The sequence below is a fragment of the Aythya marila genome (assembly GCF_965140915.1).
Source record: "Aythya marila genome assembly, chromosome: 5".
Taxonomy (NCBI): Eukaryota; Metazoa; Chordata; class Aves; order Anseriformes; family Anatidae; genus Aythya; species Aythya marila.
Window position 1 is genome coordinate 30,493,649 of NC_139046.1, and position 22,298 is coordinate 30,515,946.

Sequence of the window (22,298 nt, forward strand, 5' to 3'; positions counted from 1 at the left end):
TGAGTTACACCAGTGGAATCAAATGAATCTATCAAAATTAAAAAATAATAATAATAATGCTGTTAACAGGTCTATGGTTAGAATTTGTCCAGTTTCTTAAAATGGATAGAAAATTTCTGAATTATATTGGCAATTAAAATATAAGGTGTAGCTTTGTGTATTTAGGTCACTAGGGCTTGGAAAATTCTTTCAAAGAACACAGAACAAATTTAGAATTCAAGCCTTTTCATAATGATTATGTGTGTTGAATTGTGTATGTATACAAGACTAAAAATAGTAAATGCAACATTTCTTCTTATGTCTTGCATTGCTAGTGCATCTCGAAATCCTTATATCTGTAAATGATCATCATTTATTCATTTGGATGATACTTCTCTTCCAGCATAGTACTATGTCCCATGATGTACATTAAAAAAAAATAAAAAATGCTTCAGACAGAGAAAAAGCAAGATGGACAAAAAAAAAGTATGCAGTAAAAGCAACAGCAATAACTAAAGATAGACAAATTGGTTTGGATAGAACAAAAATGACTTTGCATTTACTCTGAAAATCATAGTGAGCAGAATCTGAACATTTTTGCATTTTAGAGGTTGCTGCACTAACTTTATTTCAACCACTGTTTTCAATTTTCACCGGCTATTAATTCTTTATTCTGGGCAGGATCTGAAACTAAATGATAAAAGTGTATACCTATATAGCATTTTAAATCCAATGGCCTAAAAAGCACTTCACCAAAGCAGTCACTATAATTATCCTTTCCTTGCCAGTTAGAAGACAGAGACTTCTAGCATTAGAAAACATGCACATTTCCTGACAGTTTCATCTGACCATTACTTCCTAAAGGGACATATAGGCTGATTTATATGTTCCGATGCCTGCAGAAACAACATTTTGGTAACTTGGAGGTGTACATAACAGATAAAAAATCACGAGGGGAAAAATATTGAAAAAACACTTTTCAAAGACCAGATTACCAAATTAACTGCTCAGAACATTCAAGCACTCTTTGAAGATACATTGGTGTCAACAAATAACAGATAACCTTTTTCGTATAGTGCCTGATTACATGAAAATAATTTTTTATGCATACATTTATCTTACCATGGATTTATGTGCTTTGTTTCCTTTGAATTCTTCTGTCACTGCTTGAAACTTACCATAATTCCATCCACTGTGTAAAAGGCTGTTCGCTTTAAAACAGGAAAATACCAGTAAAGAAGCTTTCTCTCCTTTTTATTCTTATAGCTAAATTTCGAAGTAAAAAACATAGACAGTGTCATATAGACCAAGTAAAATTTATTGCCACTTTTAATAGCCTAGCAACCTTCCTTTACTTTGGGGCAAATGTACTACAGAGGGCAAACAATTTTAAAAATACATAAAAATAGCAGATAAGTTCATGACTGATTATTAGGATGTATATATATATTGGGTTTATGTGGAAAGATGTTGGTAGCAGGGACCTGCAGCAGTGGCCTATGTGAGAAAAGTCTAGAAGCTGTTAGATAAGGGTCAGTTTCAGCTGGCTCCAAATGGACCAGCCACTGGCCAGGGTCGATCCAATAAGCGATGTTTGTGCCCTCCGTGAGAGCACATTTAAGAAAGGGAAGGAAAGAAAGGAAAAAAAAAAAAAAAGCACAACAGTAGCTGGGAGAGAGGAGTGAGAAACAGGCCTGCAAACACCAAGGTCAGAACAGAAAGAGGGCAGGAGGTGCTCCGGTGCTCCAGGCACAGAGCAGAACTTCCCCTGCAGCCTGTGGAGAGGCCCCTGGTGGAGCAGGCTCTCCCGCTGCAGCCCATGTGTCTCACATGGAGCAGATCTCCACGCTGCAGCCTGTGGAGGAGCCCCTGGTGCAGCAGGTGGATGTGGCCTGGAGGAGGCTGCGGCCCATGGAGAGCCCTCGCAGGAGCAGGCCCCAGACCAGAGCTGCAGCCCATGGAGAGGAGCCCATGCAGGAGCAGGTGATCTGGGGGAGCTGCCATCCATTATGCCATAATACTATTTTCTTCTCAGAGGGCCTCTCAGCAGCAAGTTGGGAAGGGCATAAATGGGCCACGCCATGGTGACCACTTGCTATGAGGCAGCTCCAGAGTGAGCAGTGTGGGGCACTGGAGATCAGCTGCTGCAGGGGACAGTGCCTTCACACCACAGAGACACAGGCAGAGGGGGCTGTAGGCAGGGCCCCCACAAGGCGCACACCAGTTAGATCCCCAGTGGATTCAAGGATGACGTGTTGGTGCTTTCCACAGCCACGCAGCACAGAATAGGGCTGGTGCTCCGGGCACAGCAGTACCTGGACCCTAGGAGCCCTAGGGAAGACACCACTGCCCAAGCCCAGGGCTATGGGTCATGCTGGGCCTCTCCTGTGGGGTCTGCTCTGATTGAAGTCCTGAGTCACAGGGAGAGGAGAATGGGGTGCGCACTAGCAGGCAAAGGAGAGATTAAGAGAGTCTTTGTGAGATACACAGAGAGGAGAGGCTGAGCCATATAAAACAAGGGAGGAGGTACACTGCTGTCTGTAGTCACATGGGTAGCAGAGGGCAGCTGGCATGGTGAAGGCTGGAAGCTGTTGACTCCTGGCAGCAGGAGGAAGGTTCATGATTCATCCTCATACCCACCACCACAGGACAGCCTTAGTGCTGGGCACTAGGGAGAACAAGCAAGACCAGATGGGGATTCAACAGGACCGTATGAGGAACCTAATGTCCACATGGAAGGGAAAAGTTGAATGATGGTTTCAGGATTCTCCCTTCACCAGGGAATGGTGGCAGCAATCTGTTGATCTGACCTGGTGCCTCAGGATGTTTGTTGCTCACCAGAGTCCAGCAACTGGGATATTGCACTGAGACCATGCAGGTTTTCTAGGTCCTCTGATTGTTACCCTTTGCTGCCCTTCTGCGTGGACACTACCAATAATGCTAGGAGTCCCCAGAGAATGTTAAGAGTGACTTCCAGACCCATGGGATGATGGTGGAAGGCAGGGGAGCCCAGGTGGTGTCTCCTCAGTCCTTCCAGCAAGGGGAAAAGGCTCAGGCAGAAGTAGACACATCCAGCATTTTAACACCTGGCTGCAAGCCTGGTGTCTCTGTGACAATAGGAGAAAGTGTAAGAATTGCATTCAAGGTCTCTCAGATCTCTTTTACCTTTGAGTTACTTGGCTTCCTCATTTTTCTTTCCTTCACCCTTTTTAAAGAGAACTTATTCCTCATTTTTGCTTTTGATTGAAAGGATTAGTTGCATATCTCCTGGAGATTACACAGCATTATCAATCTTGAACAAAGCTGGTGCCATCTGACAGATAAGATTTACACGTTTACAAGAATTTAAGCCATGCATCTCTCTTAGGTGCATTCTGTTAGCCAGTAAGGGTCTGTAATTAACATTTAGTCTTCTATGAACCACTACCTGTCTATATCTGTTTTGCTTGGAGAACTGAAGTGTTTAACTCTGCCTTGTGATAATCTCTGCTGTGCAGAAAAATTGAATTTCAGCCTGTATTATTAAAGGTTTCTAGGATCCATGTAAACTCCAAGTATGTAACAGAAGCTTCAGTACAAATTTTCCAGCCTCAAAGATTTCAAGGACTGTATTTTACAGCTACATGTGCATGAGGAATGTGGCTATATAAATACTATGAGATGTGGTAAGATAAGTTATGCATTTAGATCGTATGAGCATTTTTCAAGCACTGGATTTAGTATCTTACTACAAGAATAGATTGCCTTTTAGGGAAAGTAGGATGTTACTGAGTATCTGTACATCCTAGTTTCATTTATCATAATAGCAGATTTTATACAGGATTCAAATTCATCTAATCTACAACTCTAAACAAAACTATTGTCTTACAATCAGCTCTCAGAAGCACTTCTGTAGTGAGCTAGGTGTTTCATATAATCCAAATTCGTCTTTCTACAAGTCATGATGCCTTTTTTTGTGTCACGAATCTTTCCTGTTCAGATTGCCTTCTAAAGCTCACGAATCTCCTTATTCATGTCAAAAAAAAACAAACCAAACCAAAACAAAACAAACAAACAAAAAACTTATATATACATGTATTATTCTGGGGCTTCCTCCATTTGTATGCCCCTGGTCAAGCATTATTGAGTTCCTGCCTTTTTTTCTGTCTTTGTCTCTTTTGTAATTTTCTGATGTTCCAGCTTCCATGCTGGCAGGCAAGAAAAACAAAAAACAAAACTGGTTCACCCAGATGCAATGCTGGCTGTTCAAAGAATAGTATCTGAACATCATGTTGTATTTACATTTCTATTATCAGTAGTCTTACAATACATGAAAGAGTGGATGTTCCAGTACATTTCATGAGGAAGTAATTTTCACAGTAACATCTTCATAGTTTCAGTAATACTTAGGGATGTTGTCCTAATCACAGAACTGTAGAAAAAAGGACTGGAAGGGACCTTCAGATGTGAGGTAGTCATGCATTCTGCTCCAAGTCAGGCTCAGCTATTTGCTGTATGTAAAAGCGTCTAGGATGAGGAGCTTAGGCTACCTATTTGGACAAATAAATCTTGAAGCATCTAAGGTATACTTATAGTCAAACATAATACTTAGCTTTTCATTAAAGCAATTAAATTACTAAAAGTAATAAAATATTTTGCATCAACTGTTAAAGATTCCATAAGCATATCTCATTTATTTATTTATTTCAGAATGTCTAAAGAGCACCTTTGATTTGCACATTTTGTTAAAAATCTTGCAATGAATTTCATGAAGGTGTTTGGGGTCACTAATCTAATAAGTGAGTACATATATTTGTGCCTTCATTTTTTAAAGTCATTTATCATAATTTATTTGCCCCAAAGGCAGTATCATTACCATCTCTCCCACAAACATGGTTCTTAAGTTATTCTAACACAAGTGATTCTAACATAAGATTTCAGAGTCCTGAAGGCTCAGGAATCAGAAGCTAGGATCACAAGAAAACACATGTTCTTTAGGTATTTTATGTTAAACTTTCTGAATATTGTACACCAGAGACTGGTAGCTTTGAAGGTTATTAAAACTCTTCCTTCAGTAAAACATAATATCTATGAACAGTAAAGCAGAATTCTGGAAATGTTCTGAGATTTCTAAAAACAGAGGTGGGTCAGATAACCCTAGGTTTGGGCCACCTGGCCAAAAGATAGCTAATATGCTAGTATACTTTGTTTCTTTAGCTGTGTTGACTCTGGAGTTCCATGAAACGTTATTTTTATTTAATTTATTCATAACTTTATAATGTGTTTAAATTAGGGAGCAGCTGTAAGAGTAACTCACAATACATACCGATGAGAAAATGATCAGTTGAGAGTTGAGAAATTTTGTATTCACAGACTCTACACCAGAGAAAAAGAAAATCTGCTGCTGATTATGCTGTCGTCCTTAAGATGCTAACTAGGATACACACTTTTTAAGACCAGAAGTTCAAATTTTGACTTACAATCAAAAATTTCATATGCCTGCATCATGAGAATTATTGTAAATAATTCAGTTAGACCCTAAGGGGAAAATCAGGAGTATAAACATCTAGAAGTAGTGACCTGAAGATTCAGGAGTCCTGTAATCTGTTGAATATAATTTGTGGAAAGTGTCAGTCTTGTATTGGTCTTATCCTCTGGTATGTATTTCAATCTGTTACAGTATTTCATATCTGCTTAATTCATATCTGCTTAACTGATCAATAAATAGTATTCTGACAGTTTCTGTAATCGTATCATGTAATGTTGCTGAGACTGAACCAGATGTATCTCAAATTCAGTGTTGTTGGCTTCTCTCAATATTTCTGCTAGGTTGTTCCAGACTTACAATTTAAAGTCATCCAATTTTCATTCTTATTACCATAATACCTCCTAGGCTTTTCTATCACCGCATTCACTACAAGGTACTTGACTACCTAATATACGGGTAGAGGAGTAGGTTAGGATACCCATGCTAAACTGGCCAACACAGTCAGAGGTCCCTCTAAGTGTTTTGCATACAGCTTTACATACAGCACATTGCCTATTTATATACATGTTTTGGGAAAGTATGAATAATACATAGCTAAGCAAATAACTAAAGGTAAGTCATTAAATAATTTCACAAAATTTGTATGTTTTTGAATTGCTACAGGTTCCATTTATTTATTTTTATTATCTTGACTTAAAATTATTCTGAGGTAATACTTGGACATAAATATGTTGAATAGTGTCGGTATGCCATATTGCAGGTAGTTACCAAAGCTTTATATCTACATGTATCTGTAGATACATATGTCTTTGGTTCTTTTTTATGTGTGATGAGGCTGTGCTAATAAAACACTAGCTATGCTGTCAGGAAACCACAGCTTGAAGGATGCTGAAGAAAAACATGGGACTTTAACAGAGACTCCCCAAAAGTTCAAGTACAGGATAATTGCAGGGGTGTGAAAAGTGCAAGCAAAAAGCAGTGCTAGAGGTGCCAGGTCCCTTAACACAGATTATAAATGTTCATTTCCTGGTCATTAAGAAACTGGAACCTGAGAGCTGAGTAAAGCTTGTTTAAGGGATTAAAAAGAAAACTAAGAACAAGTACCACACATATGTGAAGCTTACCTTACACTGCAAATTTGTGTGTACCATCAAATTGTGAAATAGTGAGGAAAGAACACATTCTGATAACAAATACGTAAAAGAGCCCCAAGTACAGCCAGAGTGAGGAGGAAGCATCAGCTTCAGTCATCCTCCCACAGAAGAACTTTAGGTCCTAAGAACTTATGGTAATTAAATTATCCTGCTTCTCTTCAAAGAACATTGATCCCCTGGTTTTAGGATTTAAGGGAGAGGAGAAGGGTAGGCATATGCTAGAAAAGAAGTAAATACTGGAAAGTTTGGAACATCTGACAAAAATCTGTCTCAGCCTTCTCTGTACCTGCATTTTAAATAGTTGAAGACAGAAATGAAAACTCCCCTAAGCCTTCTCTTCCCACAGTTGAACAAGTCCATTTCCATAAACCTTGTACATCCAAACAATACTTCGGACTAAATGTCTTACAATTGTAGAATCATAGAATATCACAAGTTGGAAGAGACCCATAAGGGTCATCAAGTCCAACTTATGGCTTCACAGAGGTCTGCCTAAAACTTAAACTGTATGTCCCAGAATCACAAAATCACAGGATCATCTAGGTTGGAAGAGATCTCCAAGATCCTGTCACCAGGCATGTGGGAGAATAGACCAACCCCCACCTCGCTACAGCCTCCTTTAATGTACTTATAAAGAGCGATAAGGTTGCCCCTGAGCCTCCTTTTCTCCAGGCTGAACAAGCCCAGCTCCCTCAGCCGCTCCTCGTACGACTTGTTCTCCAGACCCCTCACCAGCTTCGTCGTCCTTCTCTGGACTCTTTCGAGCACCTCAATGTCCTTCTTGTAGCGAGGGGTCCAAAACTGAACACAGTACTCAAGGTGCGGCCTCACCAGAGCCAAGTACAGGGGGACAATCACTTCCCTAGACCTGCTGGCGACACTGCTTCTTATGCAAGCCAGGATGCCGTTGGCCTTCTTGGCCACCTGAGCACACTGCTGGCTCATATTCAGCCAACTATCCACCAGTACTCCCAGGTCCTTCTCTGCCTGGCAGCTCTCCAACCACTCATCTCCCAGCCTGTAGCTCTGCTTGGGGTTATTGCGCCCCAGGTGGAGGACCCGGCACTTGGCCTTGTTGAACTTCATGCAGTTGACCTCAGCCCATCGGTGCAGCCTATCCAGATCCTCCTGCAGAGTTTTCCTACCCTCGAGCAGATCGACACACGCGCATAGCTTGGTGTCATCTGCAAACATACTGAGGGTGCACTCAATGCCCTCGTCCAGATCATCGATGAAGATATTAAAGAGGACCGGCCCCATTACCAAGCCCTGGGGAACGCCACTAGTGACCGGCCTCCAACTGGATTTGACTCCTTACACCATGACTCTTTGGGCCCGGCTATCCAGCCAGTTTTTGACCCAATGAAGCGTATGCCAGTCCAAGCCATGAGCAGCCAGTTTCTTGAGGAGAATGCTGTGGGAAACAGTGTCAAAAGCCTTGCTGAAGTCAAGGTAGACCACATCCACAGCCTTTCCGTCATCCACTGTGTTGGGTCTGTCTGAGCTGGAGTCACCTTTTCCCTGCAGCAGCCTGCACAGTGCTGTACTCTGGACTGTGGTGGTTTTACTCAGGTGGGCAGCCGAGCTCCACCACAACCGCTCTCTCACTCCCCCTCTCCTCAAAGAGGAAGGGGGAGAAAATCCAACACAGAGAACTCAAGGTTTGAGATAAGAAAGGTTTAATTAAAGGGAAAGGGAATGGGAGGAAAAAACTGAGACAAAAGAAGCAATCAGTCCGTGCGGAAGCACAGAGAGAGAAAAAATTATTCTCTACTTCCCATCAATGAGTGATGTTCGGCCACGTCCTGGGAAGCAGGGCCTCAAATGCGTAGTGGTTGTTCAGGAGGAACAGCCCCCTCCCCCATGAGAGCCCCCCCTTTTATTGCTGAGTGTGACATCAGGTGTTATGGAATATCCCTTTGGTTGGTTTAGGTCAGCTGCCCCGGCAATGTCCCCTCCCCATCACTTGCCCACCCCCAGCCTGCTGGCTCTTGGGGGCTCAGAAGGAGTCCTGATGCTGTGCCAGCACTACGCAGCAATAGACACAACACTGGAGTGATATCAGTGCTGTTCCAGCTACGAGTGCAGAGTACAGCACTGCAGGCTGCTGCAGGGAAAGGTGACTCCAGCTCAGACAGACCCAACACATCCACCAAGCACGTCTCTTTGTCACAGAAGGAGATCAGGTGCATCAAGCAGGACCTGCCTTTCATAAACCCATGCTGACTGGGCCTGATCACCTGATTGCCCTGCAAGTGCCATGTGATGACACTCAAAATAATCTGCTTCCCTGGCACTGAGGTCAAACTGACAGGCCTATAGTTTCCCAGGTCTGCCCTCCGGCCCTTCTTGTAGATGGGCGTTTTACTAGCCGCCAGTTGACTAGGACCTCCCCTGATGGCCAGGACTGCGGAATTCAGTGAGCATTGTCTAAATGCTTCTTGAACTCTGCTCGGCTTGGTGCTATGACCCCTTCCCTGAGGAGCCTGTTCTAGTGTCTGACCATCCTCTCAGTGTAGAAGTTTTTCCTACTACATAATGTCTTCTATCAGCGAGTCTTAATAAGATTGTAATTGGATCATGAAGACCATTATTAGACTGGCAAAAGAAGTCAGCTTCACATTCTTTTGTAGGCCATAGTGTCTGGCCCCTAATACTTGAGTACTTGCTGTAAATCCAGATGCACCAAATGGTGCATTGGCAAATAAATCTGTAATTTGCAATGCAGCGTATTTTCTACATCAGCTTATGGTAGGTGTCTAGTATTCTGTGCAATTAAGGGGGAAACTGAAAGAAAATAACTTCTCCTCAGCTGTATCAATAATTAGGGTGGAATCATGCTACAGAAAGCTGATTGTATCATTGTATGTTTTCTGACACACCAGCTTACTCATGCTCCAGGGCAAAGCACCTCCTCAGTACTGCCTGCCCAAGACTCTGTTTAAATAATACAAATGAGCCTCCTGCACCGTAGTGGTGATGAATAGCTTACCTTTTATCCATAGCTATAATATTTTGTCATCATTACCTGACTGACTTTTCCATTATACATTAATGATGGGCATAGCTAAAAAGGTTCAGATTTAATGTGCTGTTCCTAATCATCACATTTTTTTTGAATTAACAATATTTTGAATTGCTGATCTCCTTGAGAACATTTTTTTTTTGTTTAGAGGGAGCATAAGGCATCCTATTTCTCTTCTTGGAGAGATGTGAAGGCTGTAGTTTACAGTTTCTGCCATAAATAACCCCTCCAAAGATAAAATAGTTAACTAAATTTTTGAGAGTTGTGTGAAAAATAGGCAATTGGGTTCAATTTTTTTTTTTTTTTTAAGAAGGCACGCGTTTCCTTCTTCTTGAATGCCTTTGTTCAAACTGTATGTGATTCACAACAATTAAGAGAAACAAAAGAATTTAAGGGAAGCATGCAAACATTTTCAAATTGCTTCTGTAAGAACAGCAACATCTATGTTTCCTGCAGCTCAGAAACTGTTTTCAAGTGACAACAGTCTTGACTGCTGGAAGAATATAGAGACTCAAGGTACTATTTTGTCTTCTGAAGCTTCTTCACAATTTTTGACTAAAGAGACTGAAAAAGTTTTTTTCACTCCCAGTAGAGTAAATGAATGGGTGCTTTCTAAAAGAAACTGAAAGAATATGCCTACAGTTCAAAAAGGTCTCTTACTGATTTTTATATCTAATTAAGTGGTAACATAATAACATTTTCACAGGTACCAAAATATTCTTCATCAGCATCTGAAAAGTAGCCTAATGAATTAATTCCATTCAAAAGTTCCACTTTTAGAATGATAAATGGAGACATAGGATAATGCCTGGTTAATGATCCCACCACTGGTACCAAATAGGGCAAAACAGTACAGAAGCAGCAAAAAATATCTAAAATCATCATCACTGATCTTGTGGAAAGGATGTACTTGCTTGGACGCTGGGGAACCAGAGGTTCAATACTAACTGAAAAGGGAAAAACCTTGAAGTCTCCACTTTTTCCAAGAACTAATTTCTTCCATGAATAAAACACTCCTTTCCTGAAGGTTCTGAAACTTATTCTGTTCTCCTACCTCCATTTTTATGGAGTGAACAGGAGAAATAGTTAAGGAATACTGGAAATCTCAACCTGTTTTTGTTTGTTTGTTTGTTTGGTTTGTTTTGTTTTTCTAACTACTAGAGAAAAAGACTGCACAAGCTGGAATCTACAGTATTTTGAAAACTGATTCTAATTCCAGCTCATCTGAAGTGAAGCACCTGCCTGAACACAGGACCACTCAGGAAAAAAAAAAAAAAAAAAAATTCATAAAAATGAATTTAAACATAAATGAGTGAATGAATGATTGAATATTCTTCCTCTATAAAAATGAACGTAAATGTAATGTTAAAATGGATACTGAGAGAACAACTGTGAGAAAAGAGGACCTTTTATTTCTCTTTAATAGTTTGAGTGTAACATAGCTGTAAAACAGCAGGCAGTCATAAACACCAATAGAAAGAGCTTAAATCAATATGAAAGTACAAGTCTTCCATCTGCAGCCTTTGGAATCTTAAAAACAGCACCGAGTCAGAAGAAACCCATCAAATTCATCATACAATTTTATGTGTCACAGAAGTTAAGAGTCTCCTTGGCCACATCAGCAGATAAATCCTCTACATTTGTGCCCAAAACATCAAGACCTTTAGCAATTTACAACAAGGAATCTGGGCATGATCTTCAGCTTTTCATTAATAAAGAGCATTCTGTTGCTTAGGTGTTGTGTGAAGCAGTCTTTCTTTCTTTCTTTACACTGTAGAATTGACTGTGAAAGATTGTGAAATACACAGTTGAAATAAATCTCAGTTTAGATTTATTTCTCAGATGGTATTTACTATATTAAAATTTTCACATTGTTTTTGAACTCTTGCTCACTTACCCAAGTAAATGGTATTGCTATTCTTTAAACCTAGGCTTCTGAAGATAATTTTATTTATCTTCCCTCCAGCATGTCACATTACACAGCTTAGTGTCATCAGCAGAGTTGCTGAGGGTGCATTCAATGCCCCATCTATGTCACCGACAAGAAAGTTAAATAGCACTCATTTCTGACCCCTTACGAACAACATTACTCGCTAGTGTCCACCTGAACATTGGGCCATTGACCGCAACACTTTGAGTGCCATTCTGCCAATTGCTTACTCACTGAGTGTGATCCATCCATCAAATCCATGTCTTTCCTGTTTAGAGACAACTATGTTGTGCAGGATAGTGTGAAAGACTCTGTTAAAGTCCAGGTAGATGACATCAGTTACTCTTCACTTATCCACCAGTGCTGTAACCCCCTCATAGGAGGCCACCAAATTTGTCAGGCACAATTTGCCCTTAGTGAAGCCATGTTGGCTGTCACCAATTGCCTCTTTGTTTTCCATGTGCCTTTGCACAGTTTTCAGGAGGATCTGCTCCATGATCTTACTGGGAACAGAGGTGAGATTGACTGGCCTGTAGTTCTCTGTTTCTTCTTTTTCTACCTCTATAAAACCAGAACAGAACAAAACAAAACATACAGAAATCAACAATAAGATGACTGTTGGTTTCCAGCATTACAGCATTCTGTAAGGAATAATGCATTGCTTTGCTTGTCTGTCAGGAATGTTGTATGAAAAATTCAAGGTAACAGATTCTAAGAAATAAAGGCAAGGTCCTACAACACCTTTAATACTCCACCTCACAAAGCACATTTTGTTTGTATGTATATATTAAATACAACAAGGCTGAGCAAAATCACAATTTGTACTCTGTTGAAATATCATTCTTCTTTCTTTTGAGGTCCTTTCCAACCCTACACCAATTTTCATTAATTTCCAACCCTACATTGCAACCTCTCCCTCATCTTAGCTTGATACCTGAATAGAATTAGAAAGTAGAAAATTCCCAGGAGGACAGAAAATAACTGTTGTGTTCTCAACTTCTTCATTAGATAGCTAGTTGTCATTGTGAGCTCTGGTGCACGGGAAACTTCCTGCTGCTTTTTAGACATGCTGCTGATAGTATTCTTACAGTCTTTGTTCTCTTGATATGTCTCCCTTGGAATTTCCAACCTACAGTAGCCATAAATACTGCTGCTATCTACTCACTTCTGCAATGGTTTTTATGAGCACAAAAAAGCTGCTTTGTTTTCTCTTCTCCTTTAAAGTAAAAAGCCAGCCTTTACATTGTTTAGTAGTGAAAAAAGAGGATTTGAGGCACCAAAGTATCCATACAGAAGGAAAAAAAAAAAAAAAGAAAAAACAACAACAACAACAACAACAAAAAAAACAGCAAAGAGGATACAATGAAAGCATCTGAAGTGGCTGATTATCCTTGTTATCCTGGTTAAAGTAGTGATTTTTTCTGTGTTCATATAATTTCTAAGAATAATGTGAAAAAAAACAGTAGCTAGCCCTTAACTTAATCTTTTCTTGTTCACCAGTAATTAGATCATTCTAAAATATTGTGACAATATCATCACTTGTTATTTGTACTTCACCTAAACCCTTGTATGGGACTTGAGCCCTATTGTTCTAAAAGCATAGAATAAAGCAAGTCTTTCTAAATACCATGTGTCTAAAGTGCTAATAGCCCCAAGCACAGGGAAGGGAAACAGACAGAAGAGTATGTGAAATTTCTGTCTTAAAAATTCAGAGATACTATAGTTGCCCAGTGCCCTGTTCACAAAGAAATGCATGAGAAAATAAAAGACTTTGAGAGGATCAGGAACTTCCCTCATTGGGAGGTAAGAAAGAAAGGAAAGCGTTGTAAGAAAAACTCCAAATAGCCTTTGTCTCTTCCTTCACCTCCTAGGTGAGTACATGAAGAATGACCCAGAGAAAGTACAGGAGGGGAGTGGGGACAAAATTTGCCTTCAGTTCACAGTATGCATATTGTTGCTGTCAGCTAGGTAGGATTCTCCTCCTTCTGACTGCCTCCTCTCTAAAGACAGTTTTAAGCCAGGTTAATTTATGAGAAACAGATTTCAGTGAATGCACTTGAAAAAGCTCAGGTATGATGAATGGACCATTGTTGTTAGTTAACATGCATGAAGATGTTGGAACAACAACGTAAAGATGAAAGGACAGCTTAAGGGATGACTGGCTGTGGATACAAGGATCTAGTTGAGAGAGTGAACAGCAAACGATGAGGGTACAAAGGCTATCAGCAGTGAGAGCTGCAGTGTAAGAAACTTGGGATGTGAGGATTTGAGGTGCAGATGTTGGAAAAAGAGAAAAAATCAACCAAGAAGAGTATTATATTCAAAGTAACTGGAATCTGAATTGCAGGAACAGGACAATGACTGAGAGTGGTGATGTGTTTGGCCTGCAATGGAAGGGGTAAGGGCGGTAAGGATCATGCCTATTTCATGTCTATTTAGGAAAATCAAGTTATTACAGGAAAGAAAGCTCAGTTAAAAAGTCAGAGAATCAATTGTCTAGGTCATAATGCTTAGCAGCATTTCGCTAGTGATACACACTATTGCTGGCTTGCACACATTGCTGTCAAATGATTAGATGTCACTTTCTGGTAGTTGAGCACTGTGTTCAAATTCTACAGTGCATCATCTTGTTTATTTTTCAGGCAAAAAGAAACAAGACAGCTCTAGAGAATTAAGTTCTTTCACCATTGATCTGGGTACATAGAAAACAGTAGTCTAAGTGGTAGCAGTATAACTTTGACATTTCTTGATCAGGAGCTCAAGAGCTAGGAAACTCAAGATCTAGGTGCATAGGACTTCTGTTGTTAGAGTAGGGCTTGTAAATCTTCAGCTGCACAGCAATTGCTGGCATTGTTTCACAGTTGCCAGTTGCGTCCACATATTCTTTTTTCCAGTACTTGTATCTCTCATTGTCTCTCATGAACACATGACTGAAAACATCCCCACCAACAGGTTTGACATGAACTTAAAAGACTATTAAATCAGGCCAGACTGACCAAAAAGAGATTCAGTATTTAGCTGTTTCCCAAGAGATAATTTCAATCTTTTTATGATTTGCTGAACTGCTAATACTTCTGAGAGATGATGATGACTATGAGATATGTTACCATGTAGTATTTCCATCACTTGATTTCAAAAAGTTTTTTAACACTTAAGTGATTTGATACCAGTCACGTCCTAAATATATGGATGCTTCCATCCCTTACATTGAAACCCAAAGCATAACCCAGAAGCAAATCTTCCAAATGTCATTTGACTGAATGAAGAGTTAAACAAAACCTCAACCAGGTCAGACTCTATAGAATATTTAGCTGAGCATTTTAATTAACAGGAGAAATCCATGACAGAATATCAAGGCATTTTCTGTGATAGTTGCGAACTTTCATGACAGTCAGACATGCTGCTTGGCTTGATTTCTCACAGATTCTATGAAATTTCTCATCCAACCCTAAAATGACACTTAGGATAATTGCAGTAAAGCCTTTAATATATGCAGAATGGACTGATTAATCTATTAACATACTGGGGCAAACACCAGACAAGAAGCAGCAGCAGGTATTTTTGCATGCATTTATACAGCCTTATAAACACATTGATGATGACTTTATACATCTCACTGATATATGGGTCAATCAATAAAAGCTCAAAACAAGTGTTACTAATAAACGACTCCTATTGTGATCTCCTGTGATAAACAGAGGCATGTAACCTATATTTTGTGTTACTTTGACCTTGGATCATCTCTCCATGGCTTATATGTTTTAAGACATATGTAAATGTCTTAGTCCATGGAGTATGAAAATATTAAGCATTTGATATATAAATATTGGCTTTTAGTTTTTAGTTATGGTCAGCTGTAAAATAAATAGAGCTCATCTTAGATAGCATGATCTTTTCACAGAATCACAGAATCACAGAATCACAGAACTGTAGGGGTTGGAAGGGACCTCGAAAGATCATCAAGTCCAACCCCCCTGCCAAAGCACGTTTCTCAGAGCAGGCTGCCCAGGTAGGCATCCAGACAGGCCTTGAATATCTCCAGAGAAGGAGACTCCACAACCTCCCTAGGCAACCTGTTCCAATGCTCCGTCACCCTCACCGCAAAGAAGTTCTTTCATATGTCAGTGCGGAACTTCCTGTGCTCTAACTTGCAGCCATTGCCCCTTTTCCTATCCCCACAAACCACTGAGAAGAGGTTGGCTACATTCTTCTGTCCCCCACCCCTCAGATATTTATATACATTGAGGAGATAAATTTTAATTGAAGATCAAAAAATTCCATGTAAGTGTGAATGTCCCTTGAGCGCAACATAATGTAGTTACAACATTAGTTTCCTTAACTTGTATCTACAGGTGTAATCATAAAGTGATATGCTTGTTTTTTATGTATATGAGAGCTATTTCCTAGAAATAAGCATGCATACAAATCCCACATTCATAAGCAAACTATATTTTCTCTCTTTTTTAACATGGATTTGTAATTTAAAGGGTGAAATTGTAAATGTTCCCCTGTGTGTAGAACATTAATGAAGTATGTAGGGACTTAGACATCATGGCCTAGATTCATTCTACTTAGCTGCTTTAATGTACATGACTAAATTAAGAGCACAATTGCTGTAGGCTGTCTGCATTCTTAATGGAGAGAAATGAGCAGATTCAGATGGCAGCTTACTGGTTAGATCTAAGTCATGCTCTGAATGTTCCTCATTCTTCCTGTTGAACAGAACCTGGAGCAACAATACATCCAATTTAGGACTGGTTATTTAATGATAAGATATTAGGCATATTATGTGCATGTATATAGTGATGGGAAGACTGTGGGCCAAGGTTACTACATGTTGCTGATAGGATATAAGAATCAGCCTTCTGATAGACAGACACCGTCACAGCTCTGGAACTTGTCAGAAACAGGCCAAGTTAACTGGAAGAGAAAATAAATTAGATAAGAATGAACAGCATACATAATTTAAAAATATTTGGCTGATGTCTCTTGGAGAAAATACAAAACTTTATTACGTAATATCTTTTGTGTATTAGGAAGAAATCAGAGTTATGATAAGCATACATAATTTAGATTTTCAAATAAATTCACACATTTGTGTATCCTAATCTGGGGATAAAGAGATTTTTCTGGATAACTTTACTAAGATATATGTCTTACTGTATACATCCCCTAGACAAATCTAATTTTATGTTGTTTCAAGGATCCTAAAACAGGCATTTAAATATGGTAGGCATTTGAAGAATAAGTATCATACCTGCACAGCATTTTTTCTTTATGATTTTGTGGGTGTTATTCATCTGGTTACTCATGCATGAGCTGCCCATCTTCAATGATTTTAAGCAGCACATAAACTGTGACTTACTAACTAGAAATAAGTAAGTTTAAAGTAAATACTCAATAGAAGAAGCTATAGCAAAAGAAAATAAAGGATGACCCATTGCTATAGAGCAGTAATCCAAACTACATGTGATGGTAAACTTGGACCCAGATCAGTTGCCGAAATGAAACTTTTGGCAGGAAAAGATATTGAGATAATTCTTTTAATACATGGACAGCTAGATTCACCTATATGATTACATTTTTAGTGGTACAAAGGAATTTCTTCATCATTCCGTATTACAATGGGAGGCCCCCTACTCATTGTTTCCTTTTTATGGCTATATGATATAAAATATGTTTAGATTTTTTTTTTCAACAAATTCTGTTAATTTATTTCATCTGAATATAATTGCTATGTTTCTTAATCTTGAACTTACCTTCAGAAGTTTTTTTAAGTTGCCAATGTCCTTATTGGCAGTTGCATCAGGAAAAAGAATGCTATGATTCAGTTTTCATGATTTTCTGCATGCGTTGTGGGTGATGGGTCATGCTTCTTTGGGCAAAATGCCAAAACGGTAACATTTAAGTTTTACACATGTGGGAGAAGGAGGCTGGGAGAAGCACGTGAAAAATAAATAAATAAATGAATATATATATATATATATATATATACGCATATTCTTTGGCAGCATACGTGTGTATATTTTGTTTGTCCATTAGGACTTGTCTTCAAGATTATTATTTTTTAAATATGTATTATGTTGAGGAGCATCCTGTGGCATGTTTTCAATATCCTCCATTTAGAACCTGTCTCTGAACAGCTTATCACATAACATAACAATACACTGTCCAGATGAGACAAATCTGTTCACATCTCTCAATAATATCTTATGTTTCAGCCAGAAGGTGGCAAGACTACAGTTTCTCTTGGGGACAGGTACACAGGTACAAGTGAAGGTGGTATGTCTTAACTGTTGATGTTCAACAGAAGTGTACCTTTGGTTTCTGCCCAGACGACTAACTTTTAGATCAGTAACCCTAATATGTGTGCTGTTGCCCCAGGAAAAACTCATGAATGTGACCTGAATCAGAAATTAAATGTTTACATTAAATGATATACAGAACTCCACTCTGCATATACAGTATTCCCCTAAAGACCCAATTGACTCCCAAGAGGTCTCAAAGTCTATTCAAAAGAGCTGTGCTGTAAACATCATCCCGCACAGTTTTTGGAAATCTTTTCTTCTACTTGAGTAGAAAAGTCCTCACACTTTTTGTATCCAGCTGAATCTCACTAAGAATCAATTCATGATACTTATTTTACCTGTCACAAGTACATATTTCACACTACTGAATTGTCGCATAGCTTCTGTCATCAAAAAAACTGAGCAAGAAGTACAGAGGTTCATGGAAATAGCAGAGCATGTCCCTTGCTTCTTTGAAACTGACAAGTGTTGTAGAGATGGTTAGAAAAGACCTAAAACATACATTTTATGGGACTAGTTGTTATTGTTCCAGACAGTCCCAGATAGAAAAGCTCTCATGGGATCTGGACTGAAGCTGAAGTAGGATTCTTGATGATGGAAATCCTAAATCTAGGAAATAGTTACTAGTTACTCTTGCTCCCACAAAAAGAATCTTCTGAAGTTGTCATTTTTGCAAACGCTAGAAGATACATAATTGTTATGTATCTTCTCCCCTAACCAACCATTCTTTGCCAAATATGTGTAAGAGCCTTCAACAGGCATGGGTTAATACTTCTATTATTACATATACATATATATATACTATAATTACAGTACTCTTAATAGTAATGATAGAAAAAAATAATAATTTATTTCCTCATCCTAATGAGTTGTGTATATTTCCTCTATATAGTTACATCTACTGAGGCAAATGGCTCTTATTTTTCTTCTATTAAAAACAAACAAACAAATACTTATTGAAAAATGAGAGACATTTCTAAAAAAAACAAAACAAAACAAAACAAAAAAAAAACAACAACAAAAACCAACCAACCAAACAAAAAACCACCAGAAACCATTTAAAGACTCTTTTCATTACTTTTAGACAGAATAATTTGCTTTCAGAAGGATTCCATGCAGATTGATTATTTTTTTCAAGCCCAATAAGCAAAATATGAAGGAAAATGACAAAATGCAAATTACACCTGGGATTTTAGTATCTGTTATTTGAAATCTCCGAGTACTTGCAACAGCAAAGTATCTGAAGGCAAAGATGCACAAAAATCTGAAATGTGGTTTGATCACATTTAAGTTCATTAGGAGTTATGCATGGCTAAATTATAGTGCAGCACATTTTGGGTAAACCTTAAAGTTCTAAATCAATAATCCTTGAATTTCTTAGTGCCCATTTAGGAAAAAAAAAAAATAAATAAATAAAATAAAATAAAATAAAATAAAATAAAATAAAATAAAATAAAATAAAATAAAATAATATATATACATATGTATACAATGTTAAGACCAACAAAACATTTCACGTTCTTAAATTAAATGTGTACTTTGGGCATAAGAATTATGAAAATCACATAGTTAATAGGAGTAAAATTAAGCTTCAGAAGTATTCTTGACAAAATAAACTGTTACAACTTTAATTGAGACAGGTACAGCTAGATTTTTGTGCAGCTGTTTCCTATAATGAAAACTGTAATACCACCCTGCTCAAACACACAGCAATTTCTTCCTGACATCTACATCAAGGTTTGTTACTGCAGAAAGAGGGAGAGAAAGATGAGGTTATGCCCATGTCTTGCCTTCATGTTTTATTATGGTGGCACCAGAGTGCATATCCAGTGTTAGGAGTTAGAAAATATTCCCAAACCCCACAAGACATAGTCTTGACAAGAATACCCTACAACAGGACTGCCAGGATGGACAGGGACCTGAAGCTCTTGGCACACAAGGAAGGCCAAGGGAACTGCCATTGCTCAGACTTAAGAGCAGAAGGTTCAAGGAAGTCTACAGCTATTTAATGGAATAGTGTGGAGACGGCAGACACAAACCTTTCTCAGAGATGAACAATGACACCATGAGAAGCAATGGACAAAAGTTGCAAGAAAGTAAATTCTGAGTACAAATTAGGAATTCCTTCACCACAGTGCCCCCAGTGATAGTCAGTCATTGGAACAGATTGCCTGGAAAGACTGTCAAATCTCCATTGGTGTAGATATTAAGAACTCAACTCGACAAGGCCATGAGTAACGTTTTAAGACCCTTTGAACAGGAGGTTGGCCTGTATGGCTTCTGGAAGTTCCTTCCAGATTACTTGATTCTATAAATCCTGAAATAAATCATGCACACTCATTGCACAGACTTTACATCAGAGAATAATGTATGTATGGGAGGGATCATCATAAAAATCCTCTACTCTTTTCCATCCCTTACTGGATATTCCCATACTCTTTGTTGGGGACACAATGAGGGGCAATGGCTGCAAGCTAGAACACAGGAAGTTCCACAGCAACATGTGAAAGAACTTCTTCATGGTGAGGGTGACAGAGCACTGGAACAAGCTGACGGGGGAGGTTGTGGAGTCTCCTTCTCTGGAGATATTCAATGCCTGTCTGGACGCCTACCTGGGCTGCCTGCTCTGAGGAGCCTGCTTTGGCAGAGGGGTTGGACCCAATGATCTCTTGAGGTGCCTTCCAACCCCCTACAGTTCTGTGATTCTGTCATTCATCAGAAACTCTGCAAAAGTTTGCCTTTTATACAGGCAACCTAGACCCTTAAACCAAAAACTATACTTTACATCAAAATCATAATGTTGATTTAATTTATTGAGATAAAACAGCAAATGGGAAAATGCTAGGTACACATTTGTTAAGGCATCAGTACAGTGAAGTCTAGTTACCCAGCAGTTTTAATTTAAACCAAACTGTTAGCTGTATTGTCCTGTGCAGTATATATTCCAGTACATTTTATTACACATGTGGTAATTCATTATACAGTTCCATTTCCTTTTCCCATGCTAAATATTAATTTTTGTTTTTCTATGGATCTATGCAAGCATTTCCATCTTCAGCTGCAAGTGTTCTTCTGAATAGATAGAATATCTGGCTAATATCAGAGGTGTTATTAGTTTTGGTTAATGCACAAGCATTCTGGATTTTATAATTCATAGCCCTAGCTATTCAAGAATGTCATTAGCATTAATAAAATATAGCTCAAATATAGGGCTTGTACTGCCAGCTGCACAACTTTTCAAGTTAAGAAATGTCACTTGCTGACACGTGTATTTAACTTGCAGTTAATCTGTTCTCAATTTATATCACATATGTTTTTTTGTTTGTTTGTTTTGTTTTGTTTTTCTCCAGTATGATTGGGGAAGATTTTCTGATGCTGCCAGAGCTAGTCCTGCCAAATTTTGTGCCAGAATCAGACTTCTATTCCACCAGACTAATTCTGAAAGAGTTTTATGGACAGAATATCATCAGAATGATAGAAGAGGTCTGGGTTGCACTGGTAGATGTAGCTCCAAGATTCAAAGATAAGCTGATACTTATTTCCCAGCCAGATTCGAGCAATGTTTTGCCTCAGTTGTTTATAGAAACAGGCGTATACTTAACACTTTCTCATGAACCCCTGTGCAGTCTCTTCTTTGACTTGAATATAATTATAGAGAAGGAGTAAAAGATATATGGATATATTTATATATATCATAGAAAATGATATATAGGCTGGGATTTTCTGTGGATCTTTAAGAGTACAGTTATCTGTCTTTAGGTCTTAAAATCTTTTAGTTCCTCCTCAAATCTCCAAAGTAGTTACCAATAAAAAAATCCATAAGCTTGTTTCAGTAACATAAAAGTAGAATATTCTGCCAGAAAATTACATTTATTACATTTTACATATTCTCATTAGGAATTTTTTTCTTATTTATTTCTTTTTCTTATTTAGACTGTAACAGGAATTTCAGAAAGATGAAAGATTTTCTTCAAATATGAGAAAAGTTAAGATAGCTTTTGAAATAGGACAGTGTTGAAGGCACAAAGGGAGATTTTGTATTCATCTTTTGTCTGTTCAGCAATCTTCATTTTTTATATTATATATATATTATTTTTTTATTTTATTTTTATTTTTATTTTATTTTGGTGTATCACATTATCACGTTAGCCACATCAAAAGCTAAGATAACACAATGCAAACTGCAAAGCTTTCATGTGATCCTAATGCAGGAGTACCGTGGTCCAAAGGCCCATAAATAAATGTGCTCAGTGGCAAAAAGGGGTACAAGTTTAGAGGAAAAAGTCTTTCTCCTGGAATTTCATGTTTCCTTCTTTTCTTTAACGTTTTCTTTGAACATTATTATTCTTGGCTGAGTATTTATGACTATTCTGCTGTATGTGGATAGATATATTGATGTAAATGCAACTGAACTCATCCTCAGAGGATAATGTAC